This window comes from Choloepus didactylus, chromosome X (assembly GCF_015220235.1).
Source record: "Choloepus didactylus isolate mChoDid1 chromosome X, mChoDid1.pri, whole genome shotgun sequence".
NCBI classification, from domain to species: Eukaryota; Metazoa; Chordata; class Mammalia; order Pilosa; family Megalonychidae; genus Choloepus; species Choloepus didactylus.
In genome coordinates this window covers 24,267,341-24,288,578 of record NC_051334.1, presented here as the reverse complement: position 1 = coordinate 24,288,578, position 21,238 = coordinate 24,267,341, and the positions used below count along the sequence as shown (strand labels likewise).

The window sequence follows — 21,238 nt, the reverse complement described above, 5'->3', positions numbered from 1 at the left end:
GAGCAATCTTTTGAAAAGTTGCTTTTCATGTACAGCTGATGATGATAACGCTGAAAAAGTGAACCCCTATTAAAGAAAAAAACATTTGAAAAGATAAGAAAAGCCAGGAAAAAAAGTCAGTCTTTCAAACAGTATAGTTACCTTCCCTTTTCCCATAAGATAAAATTTTCTCATGATCATCTAGGTGACCTGTAAGTGATAACGCCAAGTGGTTGAGAAATTCAATCCCAGGGAAGGTATAACCAGTAATTCTCCAACCTGTTGAATTATTTATGTGAGAAATACAATCACTAAGACTTAAATATTCCATAATAATAATGAATCAGTTAGCCACTGCCACAATAATGCTTATGCAACAAATACCCACAAAAAATCGCAACTGCATTCAACGAGAATTTATTTCTTGCTCATGCATTTGTGGGTCAAACTGGTTTCTGCCTATATTGAGTTTCAGCATAACTCGAGGCATTGAGTTAGGTCCATGTATGCTCCAGATGCCCCACTTCCTTCTTGGACAAGGAACTCTCCAAAATATATTCTTCTCAAGGTGAAATGAAAGAGTTCAAGGTCAATTACACAAGTACATTTCAAATCTTTGCTCTCATTATGTCCACTAACATCCCATTCACCTAAGAAAGTCACACGGCCAAGCTCAAAGTTGAGTCAGGAAAGAACTATGTCTCCCAAGAGGCCATGCAAAGGTATGGAAGTATTGAAACCAATGATTCAATCCACTACAAAAAGCATGGGAATTTTATAGTACCAAACAAGATATACTCTTTGGGAAAATATGGAGCAAATAAAGACCTGTCCCATGAAAGCATTTTTTCAACCAAAAAGCCACCAGATCAGGACAGTCATTACCATTCTTGTCATTTTTTTTCATTATCATTCTTAAAGATTATCTTCTTTAATGCTGTGAATTTTATTTATAACAAGTAATTCAATAAAGATTATCATAATGCTGGATATCCACATGTAAAAGAATGATTTGGACCCCTATCTCCACCATATAGAAATGGATCAATGACCTAAACATAAGAGCTAAGATCATAAAACTCTTAGAAGAAAACATAGGAGGAAATCTTGATGACCTTGGATTGACAATGGATTCTTAGCTATGATGCCAAAATTACGAGCAACAAAAGAAAAATAGATAAATTGGACTTCATAAGAATTTAAAACATTTGTGCATCAAAGGACACGATCAAGAAAGTGAAAATACAAACCACAGAATGGGAGAGAATATTTGGAAAACATGTATCTGATAGGGATTGAGTATCCAGAACATACAAAGTCATCCTACAACTTAACAGAAAAAAGACAAAAAAAAAATTTTAATGGGCAAAAGATGTGAATAGACAGTTCTCCAAAGAAGATATATAAATTGTCAATAAGCACATGAGAAAATGCTCAAAATCATTAGGGAAATGTAAATTAAAATCACAATGAGATACCACTTCACACCCACTAGGACAGCTATTATTTTTAAAATGGAAAATAATAACTGTTGGCAAGGATGCAGAGAAATTAGAACTCATGTACATTGCTGGAAGGAATATAAAATGGTATAGCCACTGTGGAAAACAGTTTGGTGGCTCCCCAAAAAGCTAAACATAAAATTAACACATGATCTGGAAATTCCACCCCAATGAATTGAAAGCAGGGACTAGGACAGACACTTTCACATCAGTGTTCACAGCAACATCATTCATAATGGTCAAAATAACCCAAATGTCTATCGACCACTGAATGGATTTTTAAAATATGGTACATATATATAGAATGGAGTATTATTTGGCCCTAAAAAGTAATGACGTTCTGATGCATGATACAGTATGGATGAACCTTGAAGACATCATGTTGAATGAAATAAGTCAGACACAAAGGGACAGTATTGTATATTCCACTTACACGAAGTATACAGAATAATGGGGAGTTACTGCTCAATGGGTACAGAGTTTCTGTTTTGGGTGATGAAAAAGTTTTAGTAATGGAAGGCGGTGATGGTAGAACAAGATTGTAAAAGTAATTAATGCCATTGACTTGTACACTTAAAGATTATTACAATGGTTATTATATATATATATATATATATATAAAACCAGAATAAAAAAGAAAAAAAATACTACCATGATGGTATAATTTAATCTCTATTACTATGCTTTGTATTTTTATTTTAAAAATGTATAAATATCTGTTGGTCCAAAAAAGATTTAATGGTCTTTCTAAAGCTACATGATTGACATGCTTTTACTATTCATATTATCTATCAATATCCCTATTTAACTGTTTGAAAGATCTTAATAATTGGTTTGAACAAATAGTAATACTTCTTACATTCACTAATTATTGTAGCATCTTATTCTTGCAATACCAAATATACATTTAAATTTCAATCAACATAGAATTTAAATACATCAATATATTTGATATAAGGAACTTTTTTACTCCAAGGTATCTAAAACACTAGCTATTAATAATAAATCCAAATGGAGTGCCTTTTTTAACTGATGTTATGTTCCTTATGTATGATGGTAATCTATGCAATTGTGTGATCAGTGGTCACACACACTTCCAGGAGTGCTGGAAATGACATTAAAGAAGGCTTTTAGCTATTTGGACTCCAAGAGGCCAAAAACAAAACCAATTTTGGCCAAGTAGTAGAACAAAAGCTAAACACTGGTACATCCCTACTTATCACCATCTAATATATTACATATTTTTACTTCTTTATGGTCTGCCTCTCCCCTATTCCTATTAGAATGTAAGCACCATGAGAGCAGGGTTTTTTATGTTTTGCTCACTGCAATGCTAGAAATATGCCTGGCATATAATAGGTACTTAATAATTATTTGTTCAAAGAATCAAATGAATCTTCAAGCAAGGGTCTTCTAATTAAAATCCCTCTTAATCATGCTATAGCTATTTTTAATCATGCCTTCACTTCTTCCCTTGGATCACCACTGATATCCATGGGCTTGATTTTTATCCTTTTCTGAAGAAACTAGGAAACCCTATAACAAGAATACTTGCTCACTTGCCAATTCCCTAACTATAAACTGCAGAAGTAGGTCAACCATAAGGAAATCCCCCAGAGAGTCAATTATTTCAATATTGTTTTCAGCCTGCAAAATTTCTGGGAGAAAAATTCTTTCAGATGGACAGAAGAGTTGCAAGGTAGAGACAGAACCGTACAGACTTGAAGCCAGAATGAAATTGGTTAGACGCTAACTGCTACCATTTAAAATCTCTCCAAGTCACAGATTCCTCCTGTGAAATGGAGAGAATAATACTTACTACTTAGTGTTGCAGTGTTAAACAGGATGTACATAAAGCCTCTAGCACTATGCCCAGTAAGGTAAAAGATCCAGGCACAAATCTAAGGAGTGATGGTGTTATAACCAGTTGAAGAAGAAAAGAACAATTCTGTCAAGACAAATCTATGCCATCAATGAGTTCCTGAAAGTTTACTGTGTGATTTCTGCCTTTACCCCAAAAGTTGTAAGCAAAATCATCGTAGCCTTCACAGCGAGGGATTATCTGCCTCAAAGGTCGGAGGTAGGTTGTATTTTGTCTCCAGTTTTAGAGACTGCATAGAGTTTACTCTGTTGAATGGTGGTATTAGCTGAAGCAGCATTTAGCTATTCAACACATGGTTGAGAAAGGCCTGAGGGAGAATTAAATGATAACATTTCAAGGGGAAATTACCAATGAACAAAAATAGCAAGGAGGCAGGACAGCCCAGAGTTTAGCGGTGAAATTTTTTACAGAGGAAAAGCCACACAGTCCTTTCTTTCCAGCAAGTATTCTCCTACGAGCCATCTCTTTATCTCCAATAAATGCTATAACAGCTGAACACTTTAGCCTTTGAAAACTAAAGCAATTGCTAAGGGACAGTCTGAACTTACTAACAATTCTGCATTTGCCATTTCTTCCACTCAGACTCTACAGTACAAATCCTGTTCAATGTCAAAACCAAGGTTTACACAAAGGCTACATCTGCAGATGTTGTGTATACTACCATAAGAGGTTCCAGGAGGAAAAAGAAACACACACACACACACACACACACACACACACACACACACACACACACACACACACACACACACACACACACACACACACACACACACACACACACACACACACACACACACACACACACACACACACACACACACACACACACACACACACACACACCTGTGCTTCAGACAAGGCTTGGAGAAGGAGGCTTAAAAAATAAGAGCAATTGAGGGTCCATTCCCTAGAGACTTTCATTATCCATGTAGCTTAGCTTATACAGGGACTAAATATGGAGGGAAATATGGGACATGGTATTTGTAAAAATAAATGGCACGCAGTAGCAAAAGGACCCATTCCTTGTAGGGACAAAGGGAGCAGTTTTCAGAACTCTTTCTGGGTTATTTCCATGGCACATAAAACCGAGGCTCCCTGACATGGATCCTCAAACTGTTTACTAAAATGAGAAGCCAATCTATGTAATTATATAATTCCTTTAAAAGCACAGGCCTGAAACTTAAAACACCCTCTTCCCTCAAGAAATGTCAACATCTCAAACTTGAGCATGCATCAGAATCACCTGAAAGATTTGCCAAAACACAGATCGCTGGATCCCACCTCCAAAGTTTCTATCAGTAGGTCGGGGGTGGGGTCCACAATACCCAGCTCTACCAAGTTCCCAGGTGAGACTCATGCTGCTGGGCTGGAGGGCCACACTTTGAGAACCACTGCTATAGAGAACCAGTAATTTCATGTGGTTCCACCTAAATATTAATACGCACATAAGCCTTTTTCAAAATCATATTCTTTTCAAAATGAATATAATATGGGAGTGGGCCATGGAAGACTGATTTCAGAAAGGTCATATCAGAGAGAATAACAAGGATTTTACATGGGTCTAACTAACCCTGGAGCCAAAACACAAAAGTAGCGAGGTCTGTGGACCACACTCCTTTTGCCACATGAAAATGAATCCTATAAACTGACAATAGATTGGAAGATGATTATCCAATCAGAGGGTGATCCAAGCCTTCTCACTGCCCACTTTTGACACTTGCATAATTTTGCAAGGCTTCACAGAGGTTATTCATTGGCAAAAAAAAAATGAAATTCAAATAAATATATTCTGTTATTTATTAGCAATTCCAGATGGGTCTTTAACAGAAGTCATTCCTTGAGTTCTTCTTGCTGCATTTATGAATGGAGACATACCTGTTATCAACAAAAGTCAGAAGTGGCAATTTTACATTTGCCTTCCCCTTGAGCTTCAGCTGTTAGAAATGGTTTTAGGACCAAGCATTAAACAGCTGAGCTATCACCAGCAAGATAAAATTAAGTAGTTTAAGATTGACGTCTTCTGTATTCTTTCCCTCTAGCACCTCATTAAAATAAATAGCCTATCTAAAGTCTCTAGCACTGGTCTGGCACCTAGCAAGCACTAAATAAATATTAGTTCACATTCCCAAGTGCACTTTGCATACCCCTCCTGAAACCCATTATCTAAGCTTGTTCTCCACATCCACACCTTCCAACAAGTGTCCTTATATTGCTAGAACACCTAGAATGGCTTACTGCCAGGGCAACTACTTAATCATCTCCAATCCTGCTGAAACTTTCCTGGCTTATACACCATTTCTTGAGAATGGGTTCTTTGCTCTCTGAAGTACCATTAAGTAATCAAATAAATTAATTTGCATTAAGGTAAAAATAGTAAAACCTAGAAGCAGCCAGAGACAGTAATACTCACAATGGCAGTTAACATGCCTCATGGGCAAGAGTTTCTTTGAACATGGGGACAAGAGAACTGAGAAGAACTTGAATTAATTAAAACTACCAAGGGTTAAAGAATTATGTATAATAATGTCATAAATTAAATACATACTTCCTTAGTACAATAACTAATAATCTATCACAAAGAGACTATAAATACCAAAGTAGGACTCCCTGTTTCCAGTAACAGGTGTGAAATTTTATTCAGAGCAAACCGTCTTTTGAAAACAGAAAAAAAACTGGAAAAATTATTTTAATCACCTTAAAAGCATCAAATAGCTAAACGCCAAGACTAATTTTTAGATGAAAGATTATCCAGAGAAATAAATGTACTACCAGAGCAGCAAACCACTTTTGCCAAAAGGGCATCTGCTTATACCACACTACACATTTAGGCCTTGGTTCAGAGTGGACAGAAATCAAGGCCCAGGGCCAGCCCCGAGTAGGAAGACTTACAGGAGAGCCTCCTCATATTAAGGCGGAATCACAAAGGGTTGCACACTAGCTCCCCAAAACCAAGAGACAAAAGAGAAGTATGTCTTGGCAGAGGGGAAAAAATGGTTAGGAAAAACAATCCATGAGATATTATGCGACAGACCAGTCCTCAAATGGATTCACACTTAGATCAGCCAAAGAACCTCAAGCCCTGTTAATATATCTGAACACCTCAAAAAATCAAACCCAAGGCATCCCTGGAGGAGGGCAAATCCATCCTAGGCCTCAAAGAACCACACAAATAGTTTTTTGAGGTCGGTAACACATAAGCAGTCAAGGATGGCAAGGAACACAGGAAACAAAACAACATGAACTAGGAACATAAACAATAGACAGCATTAACAGATGTGCACAGACTTTAGATATTGAAATTGTCAGAAACAGATTTTAAAATAGCAATATTTAAAGAAATAAATGACAAACTCAAAAATACATGCAAGGAACAGGATACCATTAAAAAGTGACAGAGTATATTTCAAAAGTAACTCCAAAAATAAAAATTACAATTCTGAAATTTAAAACTCAGTGGATGTATTTGACAGCAGATTGGGCAGAGCAGAAGAAAAAAATGTGAATTGAAAGATAGGTCAAAAGAAATTAAAGAGAATGCAGCATAAAAAGAAAAATATAGAAAAGAGAGTAAGAGATATAGAATATACAATGAGAAAGTCAAAAATATATTTGATCTGAGAAGAAAGAGAATGAAACAGAGGCAATATCTGAAGAAAAATAGGCTGATAATTATCCAAAACTGGTGACAGAATCAAGTGCTCAGGGAATCCCAAGCAGAAAAAATAAAAAGGAGTCCACACCTAGACATATTAGAATGAAATGGTAGAAAACCAAAGGTAAAAAGGAAAATCTTAAAAGTAGCCAGAGGAAGGATAGCAGATATCCTTTAAAGGAAGGATAGCAGATATCCCTCAAAGGAAAGCAGCTAGATCAATAGTTATCTACAATAATCAAAGTCAGAACACAGTGGAAAGATATTTTCAATGTGCTGAAAGAAAATAACTGCCCATCTAGAATTACTATAGAGAGACAATATCTTTCAAGAATGAGGGTGAAATATATGCATTTTTAGACAAACAAAAATTAATAAGGTTTATCACCACAGACCTTGACTAAAGGGAATTTGAAAGGAAATATTTCGAGCAAAAGAAAAATGATTTCAAATGTAAGGTATATAATGAAAGAAGGAATGAAGCTAAAAATAAATGGTAATCTCTGTACTTTCTGCATGATTTTTCCATAAACCTACTTGTTCTAGTTTGCTAATGCTGCTGCTATGCAAATCACCAGAAATGGATTGGCTTTTATGAAAGGGGGTTTATTTGGTTACACAGTTACAGTCTTAAAGCCATAAAGTGTCCAAGGTAACACATCAACAATCGGGTACCTTCACTGGAGGATGGCCAATGGCCTCCGGAAAACCTCTGTTACCTGGGAAGGCATGTGGCCAGCGTCTGCTCCGGAGTTCTAGTTTCAAAATGGATTTCTCCCAGGACATTCCTCTCTAGGCTTCAGCGCCTCAAAAATGTCATTCTTAGTTACTTTTGGGGCATTTGTCCTCTCTTAGCTTCTCTGAAGCAAAAATCTGCTTTCAAAGGCTGTCTCCAAAATATCTCCATAAGCTGAAGTTCCTCTCAGTTCCAGTGCATTCTTCAAAGTGTCCCTCTTGGCTGTAGCAAGCTTGCTCCTTCTGTATGAGCTTATATAGTGCTCCAGTAGTTTAATTCAGACCCACCCTGAATGGGTGGGGCAATACCTCCATGGAAATTATCCAACCAAAGGTCTTGTCCACAGTTGATTGAATCACATCTCCATGGAAACACCCAAAGGATTCCAAAATCTAATCAACACTAATATGTCTGCCCACACAAGATTGCATCAAAGATAATGGCATTTGGGGGGACATAATACATCGAACTGGCACACTACTTCTCAAATAAAAAAAATAAGTGGTAATTACAAGGGCTAAAGTAATTGAAGATTGATTCTATAAAACAGTACCAACAAGGTCATGTGACATATAGGAAAAAAAGAAACAAAATCAAGATTTACAAGTTTTAAGTGCACATGTTAGAAAAGAGGCAAGACTGAAAATTAATTAACTAAGAAACCATATAAAGAAATTAGAAAAGAAACATCAAAATATATCTGAAGAAAGAAGAATGAAGGAAACCATAACAAGAAGAAATCAATGAAATAAAAAAACAAATATACAATAGAGAGGAGCAGCAAATCCAAAAGTTGATTATTCAAACGACTAATAAAATTGATAAACCCCTGGGGAAGCTGATCAAGTAAAAAGAGAGAAGGTATAAATATCCAAAGTCATGCATGAAACAATGGTCATAATGATAGATTCTACAGACGCAAAAAAGATAATAAGAGAATATTAAGAACATTTGAATCTGAAATAAATAGAAAAATGGAACTTATCAAAATTGACTTAAGAAAGAAGAGAAAATCTGAAAAGTCCTATAATAATTGTAGACCCTGAATCTGTAGTCAAAAACCTTCCTACAAAGTTAACTCCTGCCAGTTCTCTCCATTGATGAGTTCTACAAATCATTCAATGAAGAAATAATTCCAATCTCACAGAAATTCTTCCAATGAATAGAAAATAAGGGAGTACTTCCTCACTGTATTTGATGAGGCTAGCATAACCTGATAAACAAAATACGAAAAAAAAATCACAGGCCAATTTCATTCAGGAACGAATGCAAGCATCCTAAACAAAATATATCAGAGTGAATCCATCTGAATATGAAAGGAATGATACAACCTGACCAAACTGACTTTATTCCTGGAATGCTTGAATAGTTTAATATTAGAAAAGCAACCAGTACAATTCACTACATTACTAGATCACATTTTATTGGACATCTTATGTTTGTATATTTAAGGCAAGGAAGATAAATAAAAGGAATAAAGTTTAGCGAGGATAAAACAAAACTTTTTTTGAAAATGATATTATGTCAAAAGCAAATGCAAAATAATCCATAACTATTAGAATAATATGATAATCTAGCAATGTTGTTTGATATAAAAATTAATACACCAAAAAAACACAATACATGAGATGAAAATTAAATTGGGTTTCTATATACCAGCCACATGCAGTTTACTCAAACTTTTTAAGAATACTAGTTACAATAGCATCAAAAATATCAAATATCTTAAAATGTCTTTCAAAAGACATGTAAGATTGCTATGGGGAAAATTACAAAAGTTTATCAAAAGATTTTTAAAAATTAAATAAATTGAGAGGCACCAAGTTCATGGTTTGGATGACTTAGTATTACAAAAACATCAATTTACTTGAATTTAATCTATAAATTCAATGCAATCTCAATGAAAATCAAAACAGATTTTTTTGTATGGAACTTGACAGCCTGATTATATGAAAATGCAATGGGTAAAGAAAGGCAAGACACACTTAAAGAACAAGGTGAAGGACCTCATCTACCACATATCAAAATATATTATAAAGTTGTAATAATCGAGTCAAATAGATTAATGGAACAAACTGCAAAGAAATAGAACCACACATATATGAGTACTTAACATACGATGGAGAGTACTGCAGAGCACTGTAGAAAGAAAGCCTTTTCAATCACATAGATATCTAGATGAAAAAAACTGAATTTCGATGTTGAGCTCATATAGGCAAAAAAAAAAAAATCAATTCTAGGTAGTGGATTAAAAACCTAAATGTGAAGGGCAAAGATTTTAGAAAATAATACAGAAAATATCTTAATGATCTCAGAGTAGGGAAGAATTTCTGATCACAAAAAGCACTAACCATAATAATTTGCACTACAACATAATTAAATACTTTTGGTCTTGAAAGAATATCATCAAGAAAGTGAAAATATACACAGAATGGGATAAAACATCAGGAAATCATATATCTGATAAGAAACTTACATTCAGAATATATTTTAAAAACTCTTACAACTCAAGAATAAGACAATTTTAAAAATGGACAAAGAATCAGAATAGACATTTCTCCAAAGTAAATATACAATGCCCAATAAGCATATGGAAAGACGCTGAACATCATTAGTCATTAGGCAAATGCAAATTAAAACCACAATGAGATATCACTTCACATCCACTAGGATGGCTATACTTTGAAAAATGAAAATTAACAAGTGTTGGCAAGGATATAGAAAAATTGGAACCCTCATACATTGCCCCTGGGAATGTAAAATGTGCAGCTGCTGTGGAAAACAGTTTGGTAGTCCTTCAAAAGGTTAAACATAGAGTTACCATATGACCCAACAATTCCTTTCCTAGGTAAATACCCAAGAGAATTGAAAACATATGTCCACACAAAAACTGGTACACGAAAATTTGTAGCAGCACTATTCAAAATATCCCAGAAGTGGAAACAACCCAAATGTCCATCAACTGATGAATGGATAAGCAAAATGTGGTATAACCATATAATGGAATATTATTCATTACTGATAATTACTGATAAGCAGAAATGAAGTACTGATACATTCTACAACATGGATGAACCTTGAAAACATTAGGCTAAGTAAAAGAAGCCAGATACAGCCACATATTGAATGATTCCATTTACATAAAATGTCCAGAATAGACAAATTTATAGAGACACAAAGTAGATTAAGTAATTGCTTAGGGCTGGGGCTGTGAGGAAGAGAGGGGATAAAGATTGACTGCTAAATGGGTATGGGGTTTCTTTTAAGGGAGACAAAAATGTCCTAAAATTAGATTGTGTTGATGGTTGCACAGCTTTTTGAGTATACTAAAAAAACATTGAATTGTATACTTTAAGCAGGTGACTTGTATGGTATGTAAAATATATCTCATTAAAGCTCTTTGAACAATAAGAATGAAAGATTAAAGAACATAAAAAAAAGAATAAAAGAATGAAAGAATGAAAGAAAGAAAGGAATGAAGAAAAAATGAATAAATAAGCCAAAGGGAAAATGGAACCCAGAGGAAACAAAGATAAAGCAGGGAACAGAAGAAAATGTCAAAAAAATATATTTAATATCCTTAGTGAGACAAGAGAAGATATTACAACCATAAAACAAGAATAGGCATAAAAAAAGAACAGTCAATAAGAAAAAGCTCTGGGGGAAATTAAAATCTTATATTCAAAAATGTTAAAAAGTTAAACAGTTTAGATGATAAAGTAAGGGAAATTTCCCCCAGAAGGTAGAATTTACAATTACAAAGAGATGGAAAATAGGAGGGAAAAGACCAAGAAACCTAAAAGGATCAACCATAGGATCCAATATTCAATTAATTGTCATTCCAAACAGAGAGACCAAAAATGGGGGGGGGGGGAGTAAGCAAAGAACTAATATAGGAAATTGTCCCAGAATTGAGGCACATAAGTCTCTAGAATAAAAGAATCCTCCAAGAATTCAGGACAATGAATTTTTTTTAAAAAGACACATACTGTTCCTTTTCATTTTCCAGGGATGGTACCTACAGCCTTTTTAATTTAGGTATTCAAAATGGTCCAGCGTTTGACATACTATCATAGGCTATTCTACTTTACTGCTTCTAACAAAACTAGGCTGTCCCAGCAATAGAATTGTTTACCTTTATACCAAGAAGACTGGGAAGGCACCAAAATCTGCATGTGGCGTGTGCCCAGGCCAACTTCAGAGGGTTCGTGCTGTGAAGCCTAAAATTCTTATGAGGTTATCTAAAACAAAAAAAAAACATGTCAGCAGAGCCTATGGTGGTTCCATGTGTGCTAAACATGTCCGTAACAGGATCAAGTGTGCTTTCCTGATTGAAGAGCAGAAAATCGTTGTGAAAGTGTTGAAGGCACAAGCACAGAGCCAGAAAGCTAAATAAAAATATATTGAAGCTTTTTTGAGTATTAAAAATCAAAGGCTTGTTTTAAAAAAAAGACACAGACTAAGGCTCCTTATATGAAAATTCAGAGCAACAGGAAAAAGAAAAGATTTTAAAAGGATTGGGATCAGAATAGCATAAGATTTCTTAATAGGAGATTCTAGAGGACAATTGTGAAGAAAAAAGATTTCCAAACAAAATTCTAAACCCAGTCAAACTAAAGCATAAGGTTAGAATTATAGATGTTTACCTCACATGCATCCTATATTAGGAAGTGACAGAAAAAAAAATGTATTCTAACAAAAAAGAGAGTTCTTATGGGTTGAATTATGTACCACAAAGAGACATGTTGAAGTCCTATTGCCAGTACCTCAGAATGTGGCGTTGTTTGGAAATAAGATCATTGCAGGTAGAATTAGGCAAATTAAAATGAGGTCAAGTGGGAGGAGGGGCAAGATGGCGGCATAGAGAGGAGTGGAAGCTAAGTAGTCCCCCTGGAACAACTAAAAAAAACCAGAAACAACTAGTAAATAATCCAGAATAACTGCGGGGGGACAAACGAGACCATCCACTCATCATACACCAACCTGAATTGGGAGGAATGCCCGAGAACACAGCATAAAATCTGTAAGTAAAACCTGCGGATTCAAGTCGTGAGACCCCCCTCCCCCATAGCCCAAGCTGCAAAGCCTCGTGGTACCAGAGAGAAGCTCTCTCCCAGCAAGCGAATATAGCTCAGCTGAGCTCCAACTGGGGTTTTAAGTAGCGAGTGTGAACTGCTCACTACAGGTACGCATCCCCAAAAAACAGACAGAGGCTATGGGTGACGACTGACCTGGGAGAGCCGGAGGGTCGCCTTGGACTGGGTCTGAAGGGGACTATCTGTTTCTTTTTTGGCTCAGTGGAGAAAGCCCCAGTCATTTTCAGTTTCCAGGGCTGTGAAGCAGAGAAGGGTGGAGACAGCACAAGCAGAGAGAGAGACCATTGAAATGCTAATAACCTCCACCTGGGGGGTCTGTCTTCTCTAGGAGGAAAGGGGTGGGGCCCTTTCCATTCAGAACCAGACCCCAGAGCCTGGGGGAACACGGCCAGCCGTACCTCCTCACACCAGTCAAGAATTATAGGCTAACAGGCGTCACCTGCTGGGCAGAAAAGCACAGTGACCTGAGGCATCAAAGGGTGGAGCAATTTTCTAAGACACACCCTCAGGGAAACCAGATACTGAATATTTCTTCCCTCTGGGACCTGAGCCTGTTCTGGTCTGGGAAAACCTGATTTGGATAACCAAGGAAACCATGCCTAGACAACAGAAAAGTACAACCTACACTAAGAAAAACAAAGTTATGGCCCAGTCAAAGGAACAAACGTACACTTCAACTGAGATACAGGAATTTAAACAACTAATGCTAAATCAATTCAAAAAGTTTAGAGAAGATATTGCAAAAGAGATAGAGGCTGTAAAGGAAGCACTGGACATGTATACAGCAGAAATCAAAAGTTCAAAAAAACAACTAGTAGAATCTATGGAAATGAAAGGCACAACACAAGAGATGAAAGACACAATGGAAACATACAACAGCAGATCTCAAGAGGCAGAAGAAAACACTCAGGAACTGGAGAACAAAACACCTGAAAGCCTACACGCACAGGAGCAGATGGAGAAAAGAATGAAAAAATATGAGCAACGTCTCCGGAAACTCAAGGATGAAACAAAGTACAATAATGTACGTATCATTGGTGTCCCAGAAGGAGAAGAGAAGGGAAAGGGGGCAGAAGCAATAATAGAGGAAATAATTAATGAAAATTTCCCATCTCTTATGAAAGACATAAAATTACACATCCAAGAAGTGCAGCGTACTCCAAACAGAAGAGATATGAATAGACCTACGCCAAGACACTTAATAATCAGATTATCAAATGTCAAAGACAAAGAGAGAATCCTGAAAGCAGCAAGAGAAAAGCGATCCATTACATACAAAGGAAGCTTCATAAGACTATATGCGGATCTCTCAGCAGAAACCATGGAGGCAAGAAGGAAGTGGTGTGATATATTTAAGATACTGAAAGAGAAAAACCACCAACCAAGAATCCTGTATCCAGCAAAGCTGTCCTTCAAATATGAGGGAGAGCTCAAAATATTTTCTGACAAACAGACAATGAGAGACTTTGTGAACAAGACACCTGTCCTACAGGAAATACTAAAGGGAGCACTACACGGTGATAGAAGACAGGAGTGTGTGGTTTGGAACACAATTTGGGGAGATGGTAGCACAACAATGTAAGTACACTGAACAAAGGTAACTATGAATACGGTTGAGAGAGGAAGGTGGGGAGCATGTGAGACACCACAAGAAAGGAGGAAAGATAACGACTGGGACTGTGTAACTTGGTGAAATCTAGAGTATCCAACAATTGTGATAAAATGTACAAGTATGTTGTTTTACGAGGGAGAACAAGCAAATGTCTACCTTGCAAGGTGTTAAAAATGGGGAGGCATTGGGGGAGGGATGCAATCAGCATAAACTAGAGACTGTAACTAATAGAATCATTGTATTATGCTTCCTTTAATGTAACCAAGGTGAATGCAGATAAGAGGGGGGGATAGGGGAGGCATGTTAGACACTTGACATTGGTGGTATTGTCTGATTCTTTATTCTACTTTGATTTAAGGTTATTTTTCCTTTTGCTGCTTCCTAGCTGTCTTTTTTCTTCCTCTTTCTTTTGCCTCTCTACCTTCTTTGACTCTCCCTCCTGCCTTGTGGAAGAAATATAGATGCTCTTATATAGATAATGGTGAGGGTGGTGAACACATAAATGTATGACCATGCAGAAAACCATCGATTATTTACTTGGGATGGAATGTATGGTGAGTGAACAAAACCATATTAAAAAAAAATGGGTTGATGACAAAATCTCGAGGGCAATATACTGAGTGAAATAAGCCAGACACATTAGGACAATTATTGCAGGGTCTCACTGATAGGAACTAGTTATAATATGTAAACTCATAGACATGAAATATAAGGTACCAAGATATAGGACGAGGCTTAAGAATGGGGAGCGGTTGCTTAGTATGAGCAGAATGTTCAACTAGGATGAACTTAAATGTTTGGAAATGAACAGGGGTGTTGGTAGCAAGATGTGAGAATAACTAACAGCGCCGAATGGTGTGTGAATGAGGAGGAAAGGGGAAGCTCAGAGTCATATATGTCACCAGAAGGAAAGTTGGAGGTCAAAAGATGGGAATGTATAAAACTGAATCCTATGGTGGGCAATGTCCATGATCAACTGTACAAATACTAGAAATCACTTCCATGAACCAGAACAAATGTATGACAATACAATTAGAAGTTAATAATAGAGGGGCATATAGGGAAGAACTATACACCTATTACAAACTATATACTACAGTTAGTAGTATTTCAACATTTTTTCATAAACAGTAACAAATGTACTATATCAATACTACGAGTCAACAATTGAGAGGGGTTGGTTAAGGGATAGGGGAGGATTAGAGTTTCCTTTTCTTTTTTTTCTTTTTTCATCTTTCACTTTATTTCTTATCTGGAGTAATGAAAAGTTTCTAAAAATTGAACGAAAATTAAGTGTGATGGATGCACAGCTGTATGAGGGTACCCAGGGGCAAGTGATTGTACACTTTGGATCTTTGGATAATTGTATTGTATCTGACCAATCTTAATAAAAAGAAAAAAAGAAAAAAAGAAAAAAAAAATGAGGTCAAGCTTGAGTAGGTTGGGCCCCTGATCCACATGACTGCTGTCATTATAAGAAGGGGAGAGGAGGCACAGAGGGGAGAATGCTATGTGATGACTGAAGTAAACTCCAAGGATTACCAGCAAGCCACCACTAGAAGTGAGGAGGAGAAGCATGAAACAGATTCTTCCCTACAGACTTCAGAGGAAGCTTGGCCATGCCAACACCTTGATTTCAGGCTTCTAGCCTCCAGAACTGTGAGACAATAAAATTACTGTTGTTTTAAGTCATCCAGGTTGTGGCACTGTGTCATGGCAGCCCTAGGAAACTAAGACTGGAGTTTACTAAGAAAATGACATGTGACCCATGAAACAAAAGATCCAACACAGGGAAATAACCAAAGGAAGACTCAAGAGGACAGCTGTGCAAGTGATCTAAAAATTAATCAGACTAGGAGAACCTAAGATGGCGGCTAGGTGAGACAGGGCAAAAAAACACCTCCGTGAAAAATACTAGATAAAAGCCAGAAAGTGACCCAGAACACCAGTTCCAGCGATGCACCAGCCGGACAAGGTCTTCTAAATTCACAGGGACCGTGCACTTGGTGAAACCAGGAGTCTGCATTCTGAAACGAGTGAGTGAGCCGGCTGAAAGTCCAGTGGCTGCGCTGCGGTGTGGGGAAACCATGGGTTGGCATTTGGAGACGGACTAGTTCTTTTTTAAAAAAAAAAAAAACAACCTGGGAGCGGCTGTGGTTACAACAGTGAGAACCGTGCAGTGAAGCACAGCAGGAGCGGGCTGTGCCAACCTCTGTGTGTCTGGTGTGGAGGATAGCCTGCTGCTGATTGTCTCGGGGCCAGGGGGGGCAGAGGGGAGCCAAAAGGAGAAAGAAACCATGCCCCTTGCAGCCATCTCCCCAGCAGGCTGGAGACGCCCCTGCCCAGGGCCGGAGCCACTGCCCAGAGCCACGCCAAGAAACCCAGTCTGACAGGGAGTGTTTCCCACAGCACTGTGCACACGCCACAATATCGGCCATGGACAGTGGCCTTTAGTGCACCCACATCTAATTGTCCCAGAACTGGGAAGGCAGAGCTGTGCGAAAAGGGGGAAATTAACACACCCCATTCAGCCATCTTTACAGCAGGCTGGGAACGCCCCTGCACGGCCCGGCGGCCCAGGGCTTCCCTTGAGGGACGGTGCGCATTTGTGATGTAGCACAGCTGTCCCTCAGCAGAGGTGCTAGAAGGGCACAGCAGGGAAGAGGAACCCACCCAGAAATCCCAGGGACCCTAAGCCAATACCAAGGACTTGTGGGTCAGCAGCAGAGACAATCTGTGGTGGGACTGAAATGAAGGTTTAGACTCGTGCAACAGCCTTAAATCTCCAGGAACACCTGGGAGGTTTGATTATTAAAGCTGCCCTGCCTCCCTAACCGCTCAGACACACGCCCCACATTCAGGGCGGACAGCACCAACAACACACACAAACTTAGTGCACCAATTGAACTCCACAAGAATCAGACCCCCATGCACCACAAAGACAAAGTTGGGGAGGACAGACTTGAGGGGAATAGGTGACTCGCAGACACCATCTGCTGGTTAGTTAGAGAAAGTGTACACCACCAAGTTGTAGATCTGAAAAATTAGATTGCTATTTTTTATATCCAGAAAGAACCCTATCAAGTAAAGCAAATGCCAAGAGGCCAAAAACAACAGAAAATTTAAACCATATGATAAAACCAGATGATATGGATAACCCAAACCCAAACACCCAAATCAAAAGATCAGAGGAGACACAGTACTTGGAGACACCCAAATCAAAAGAACAGAGGAGACACAGTACTTGGAGAAATTAATCAAAGAACTAAAGACAATGAGAGCATGGCACAGGATATAAAGGACATGAAGAAGAGCATGGCACAGGATATAAAGGACATGAAGAAGGCCCTAGAAGAGCATAAAGAAGAAATTGCAAGAGTAAATTAAAAAATAGGTGATCTTATGGAAATAAACTGTTGACCAAATTAAAAAGACTCTGGATACTCATAGCACAAAACTAGAGGAAGCTGAACAACAAATCAGCAACCTCGAGGACCACAGAACAGAAAATGAAAGAATGAAAGAATGGGGAAAAAATCGAAAAAATAAAAATGGACCTCAGGGATATGACAGATAAAATAAAACATCCAAATATAAGACTTATTGGTGTCCCAGAAGGGGAAGAGAAGGGTAAAGGTCTAGAAAGAGTATTCAAAGAAATTGTTGGGGAAAACTTCCCAAACCTTCTAAACACCATATATACACCAAGCATAGATGCCCAGCGAACTCCAAATGGAATAAATCCAAATAAACCCACTCCAAGACATATTCTGATCAGACTCTCAAATACTGAAGAGAAGGAGCAAGTTCTGAAAGCAGCAAGAGAAAAGCAATTCACCACATACAAAGGAAACAACATAAGACTAAGTAATGACTACTCAGCGGCCACCATGGAGGCAAGAAAGCAGTGGCATGACACATTTAAAATTCTGAGAGAGAAAAATTTCCAACCAAGAATATTTTATCCAGCAAAGCTCTCCTTCAAATTTGAGGGAGAGCTTAAATTTTTCACAGACAAACAAATGCTGAGAGATTTTGCTAATAAAAGACCTGCCCTACTTCAGATACTAAAGGGAGCCCTACCGATGGAGAAACAAAGAAAGGAGAGAGAGATATAGAGAAATTTAACAGACATATATAGAACATTACATCCCAAATCACCAGGACACACATTCTCCTCTAGTGATCATGGATCTTTCTCCAGAATAGACCATATGCTGAGACATAAAACAAGCCTCAATAAATTTAAAAAAAAATTGAATATATTCAAAGCACATTCTCTGACCACAATGGAATACAAATAGAAGTCAATGACCATCAGAGACTTAGAAAATTCACAAAAAACTGGAAGGTAAAAATGAGGGGGAGATGAAAACATTCCCAGATAATCAAAAGCTGAGGGACTTCATCACCAGTAGATCAGTCCTATAAGAAATGCTAAAGGGAATTGAGCAGGCTGAAAGGAAGGGACACTAAACAATTGACTGAAACCACATGAAGAAATAAAGATTTCCAGTAAAGATCACATGGTAAATATAAATACCAATACTACTGTATTTTTGATTTGTAACTCCACTATTTACTTCCTACAGGATCTAAAATACATAAAAGTGTAATGATAAATTGGTGGTTTTGGACTCAATGTAAAATATGTAATTTTTGACAAGAACTACATAAAGGTGGGGGAATGAAGGAGTATAGGAACATAGTTTACATGTCCTATTGAAGTTAAGTTGGTATCAAAGAAAAACAAGATTGTTATAGATTTAAGATGTTAAATTTAAGCCCCACGGTAAACACAAAGAAAGTATCAGAGAATATGACCAGAGAGATGAAAAGTAGAGTATGGGTTACAAGAAGTGGGGGAAGGGGCAATGGGGAGTTAAGAAATGAGTGTAGGGTTTCTGTTTGGGGTGAAGGGAAATTTCTAGTAATGGATGGTAGGAAGGTGATGGCATTGCAACATTCTAAATGTGATTAATCCCACTAATGGAATGCTAGGGAGGGGTTGGAATGGGAAGATTTAGGCTGTATATATGTTTCCACAATTGGAAAAAAAAAAAGACAGTCTAAATAGATAATGACAATTAAATGCCAAGGATGATCCTGGATGGGATCTGAGGATGGAGGAGAGGAGGCTCAAAGGGACACAGTTGAGACATAAGGAAGAAAAAGGAAATATAGAATCTAAGCTTTGTATCAATGTTGAATTTCTTGAACTTCTTAGCTGCGCTTAACGGGATTGCATAAAAGAATGTTCTTATTCATGGGAAATGTATATGTGAATTATATTGTTTGTTCAAGGATGTGTGCAGCTTGCTCTCATATGTTCAGAAGACAGAGCAATAGATGATGGATGATAGGGAGGGAGGGAAAGAAATGGTGGCGTGACAGGATGTTAAAGTTGGTGGATGGGGTATTGGGGGAGGGGGGTCGGGGTATGCTGGAGTTCTGTGTATGGGTGAACAGTTTTGCAACTGTTCCTGTAAGTTTGAATTTATTTCAAAATAAAATTTTAAAAAAATCAGACTAGAAGAAAATGGAGGCCTCTGCAAGTGAGCTCTCCAGGGGAAGAAAAATCAATAGATTAATTTTCCATTTTGCATCCAATTTTGATAGGTATATAACAGATCTGTTGGAGCGTGCAGAATAAAAATAGAGTTTAAAGAAAAGTAAATAAAAATGGGTCAATTATTAACTTCAAAAAAACCAATAAGCTATACAAGAAAGGAAAAGTTATCAGTGATATCATTTGGATCCATGGTAAACAATACTTATATAGATATAGTAATGTAAATATTGACTCCTGAGTTATCCAAAAATTGTAACAAAACTACATTGGAAAAATGAGGAAAGGAGATGCGTGTATGGCATATATATGTGTGTGTGAACAGTATAACAAAATTCTCATCTACCACAGCAGGAAGTTAATAGACTTATAAAATTAATGAATCAAAGAAATGCCTGCATAAGCATATCATTTAGAAATATGGAGGAATATCAGAAGCAGCTAAAATTGTTGAAAGTGATTGCTGCAGGCCTGTGAGGAGAGAAAGGGGAGGGTGGGGGGTTGCTTTTTTTATTATAAATCTTTTAGCAATTTTCTTGTTTTGAAAACTATGTGCATTATTACATTGATACAAACAAAATTTTAATTGGAAAATAATTATGAAGGAGAAAACAACCATGCCACATTTCAATTTAGTTACTTAAGAAAGAAAAGAGGATATTTAATATGTCCCAGAAGAGATTGATTTCTAGATGTTTTGACAGTCAACAATAGTAGCAGTAGCTGTAAGGTATAAAATGATAGATATTCTCCTAGGTGATTTGTATAAATTATCACTTGGGTGCTGGTTTGTATATATTATGTTCCCCAGAAAAAGCCATATTCTTTAATGCAATCTTGTGGGGCAGACGTATTAGTGTGGCTTAGGTTGGAACCTATTGGTTCAGTGTTTCCATGGAGATGTGACCCACCCAACTGTAGGTGATAGCTCTGATTAGATAATTTCCATGGAGGTGTAGCCATGCACATTCAGCGTGGGCCTTGATTAGTTTACTAGAGACTTATATAAGCTCAGACATAAGGAGCTCACTGCTGTAGTTGAGACAGACGTTTTGAGGATGGCCGTTGGAAGCTGATGCAGACATTTTGGAGAACACCATTTTGAAACACAACCTGGGAGCAAGCAGACACCATCCATGTGCCTTCCCAGCTATCAAGAGTTTTTCCGGATGCCAATGGCCATCCTCCAGTGAAGGTACCCGATTGT

The 21,238-nt window shown here is 37.4% G+C and overlaps 1 pseudogene; it reads left to right on the top strand.

Annotated features, from left to right (window-relative positions):
- Positions 1-11,801: 11,801 nt before the first annotated feature.
- On the top strand, positions 11,802-12,150 carry LOC119523601 (annotated as a pseudogene).
- The last annotated feature ends 9,088 nt before the right edge of the window (positions 12,151-21,238 follow it).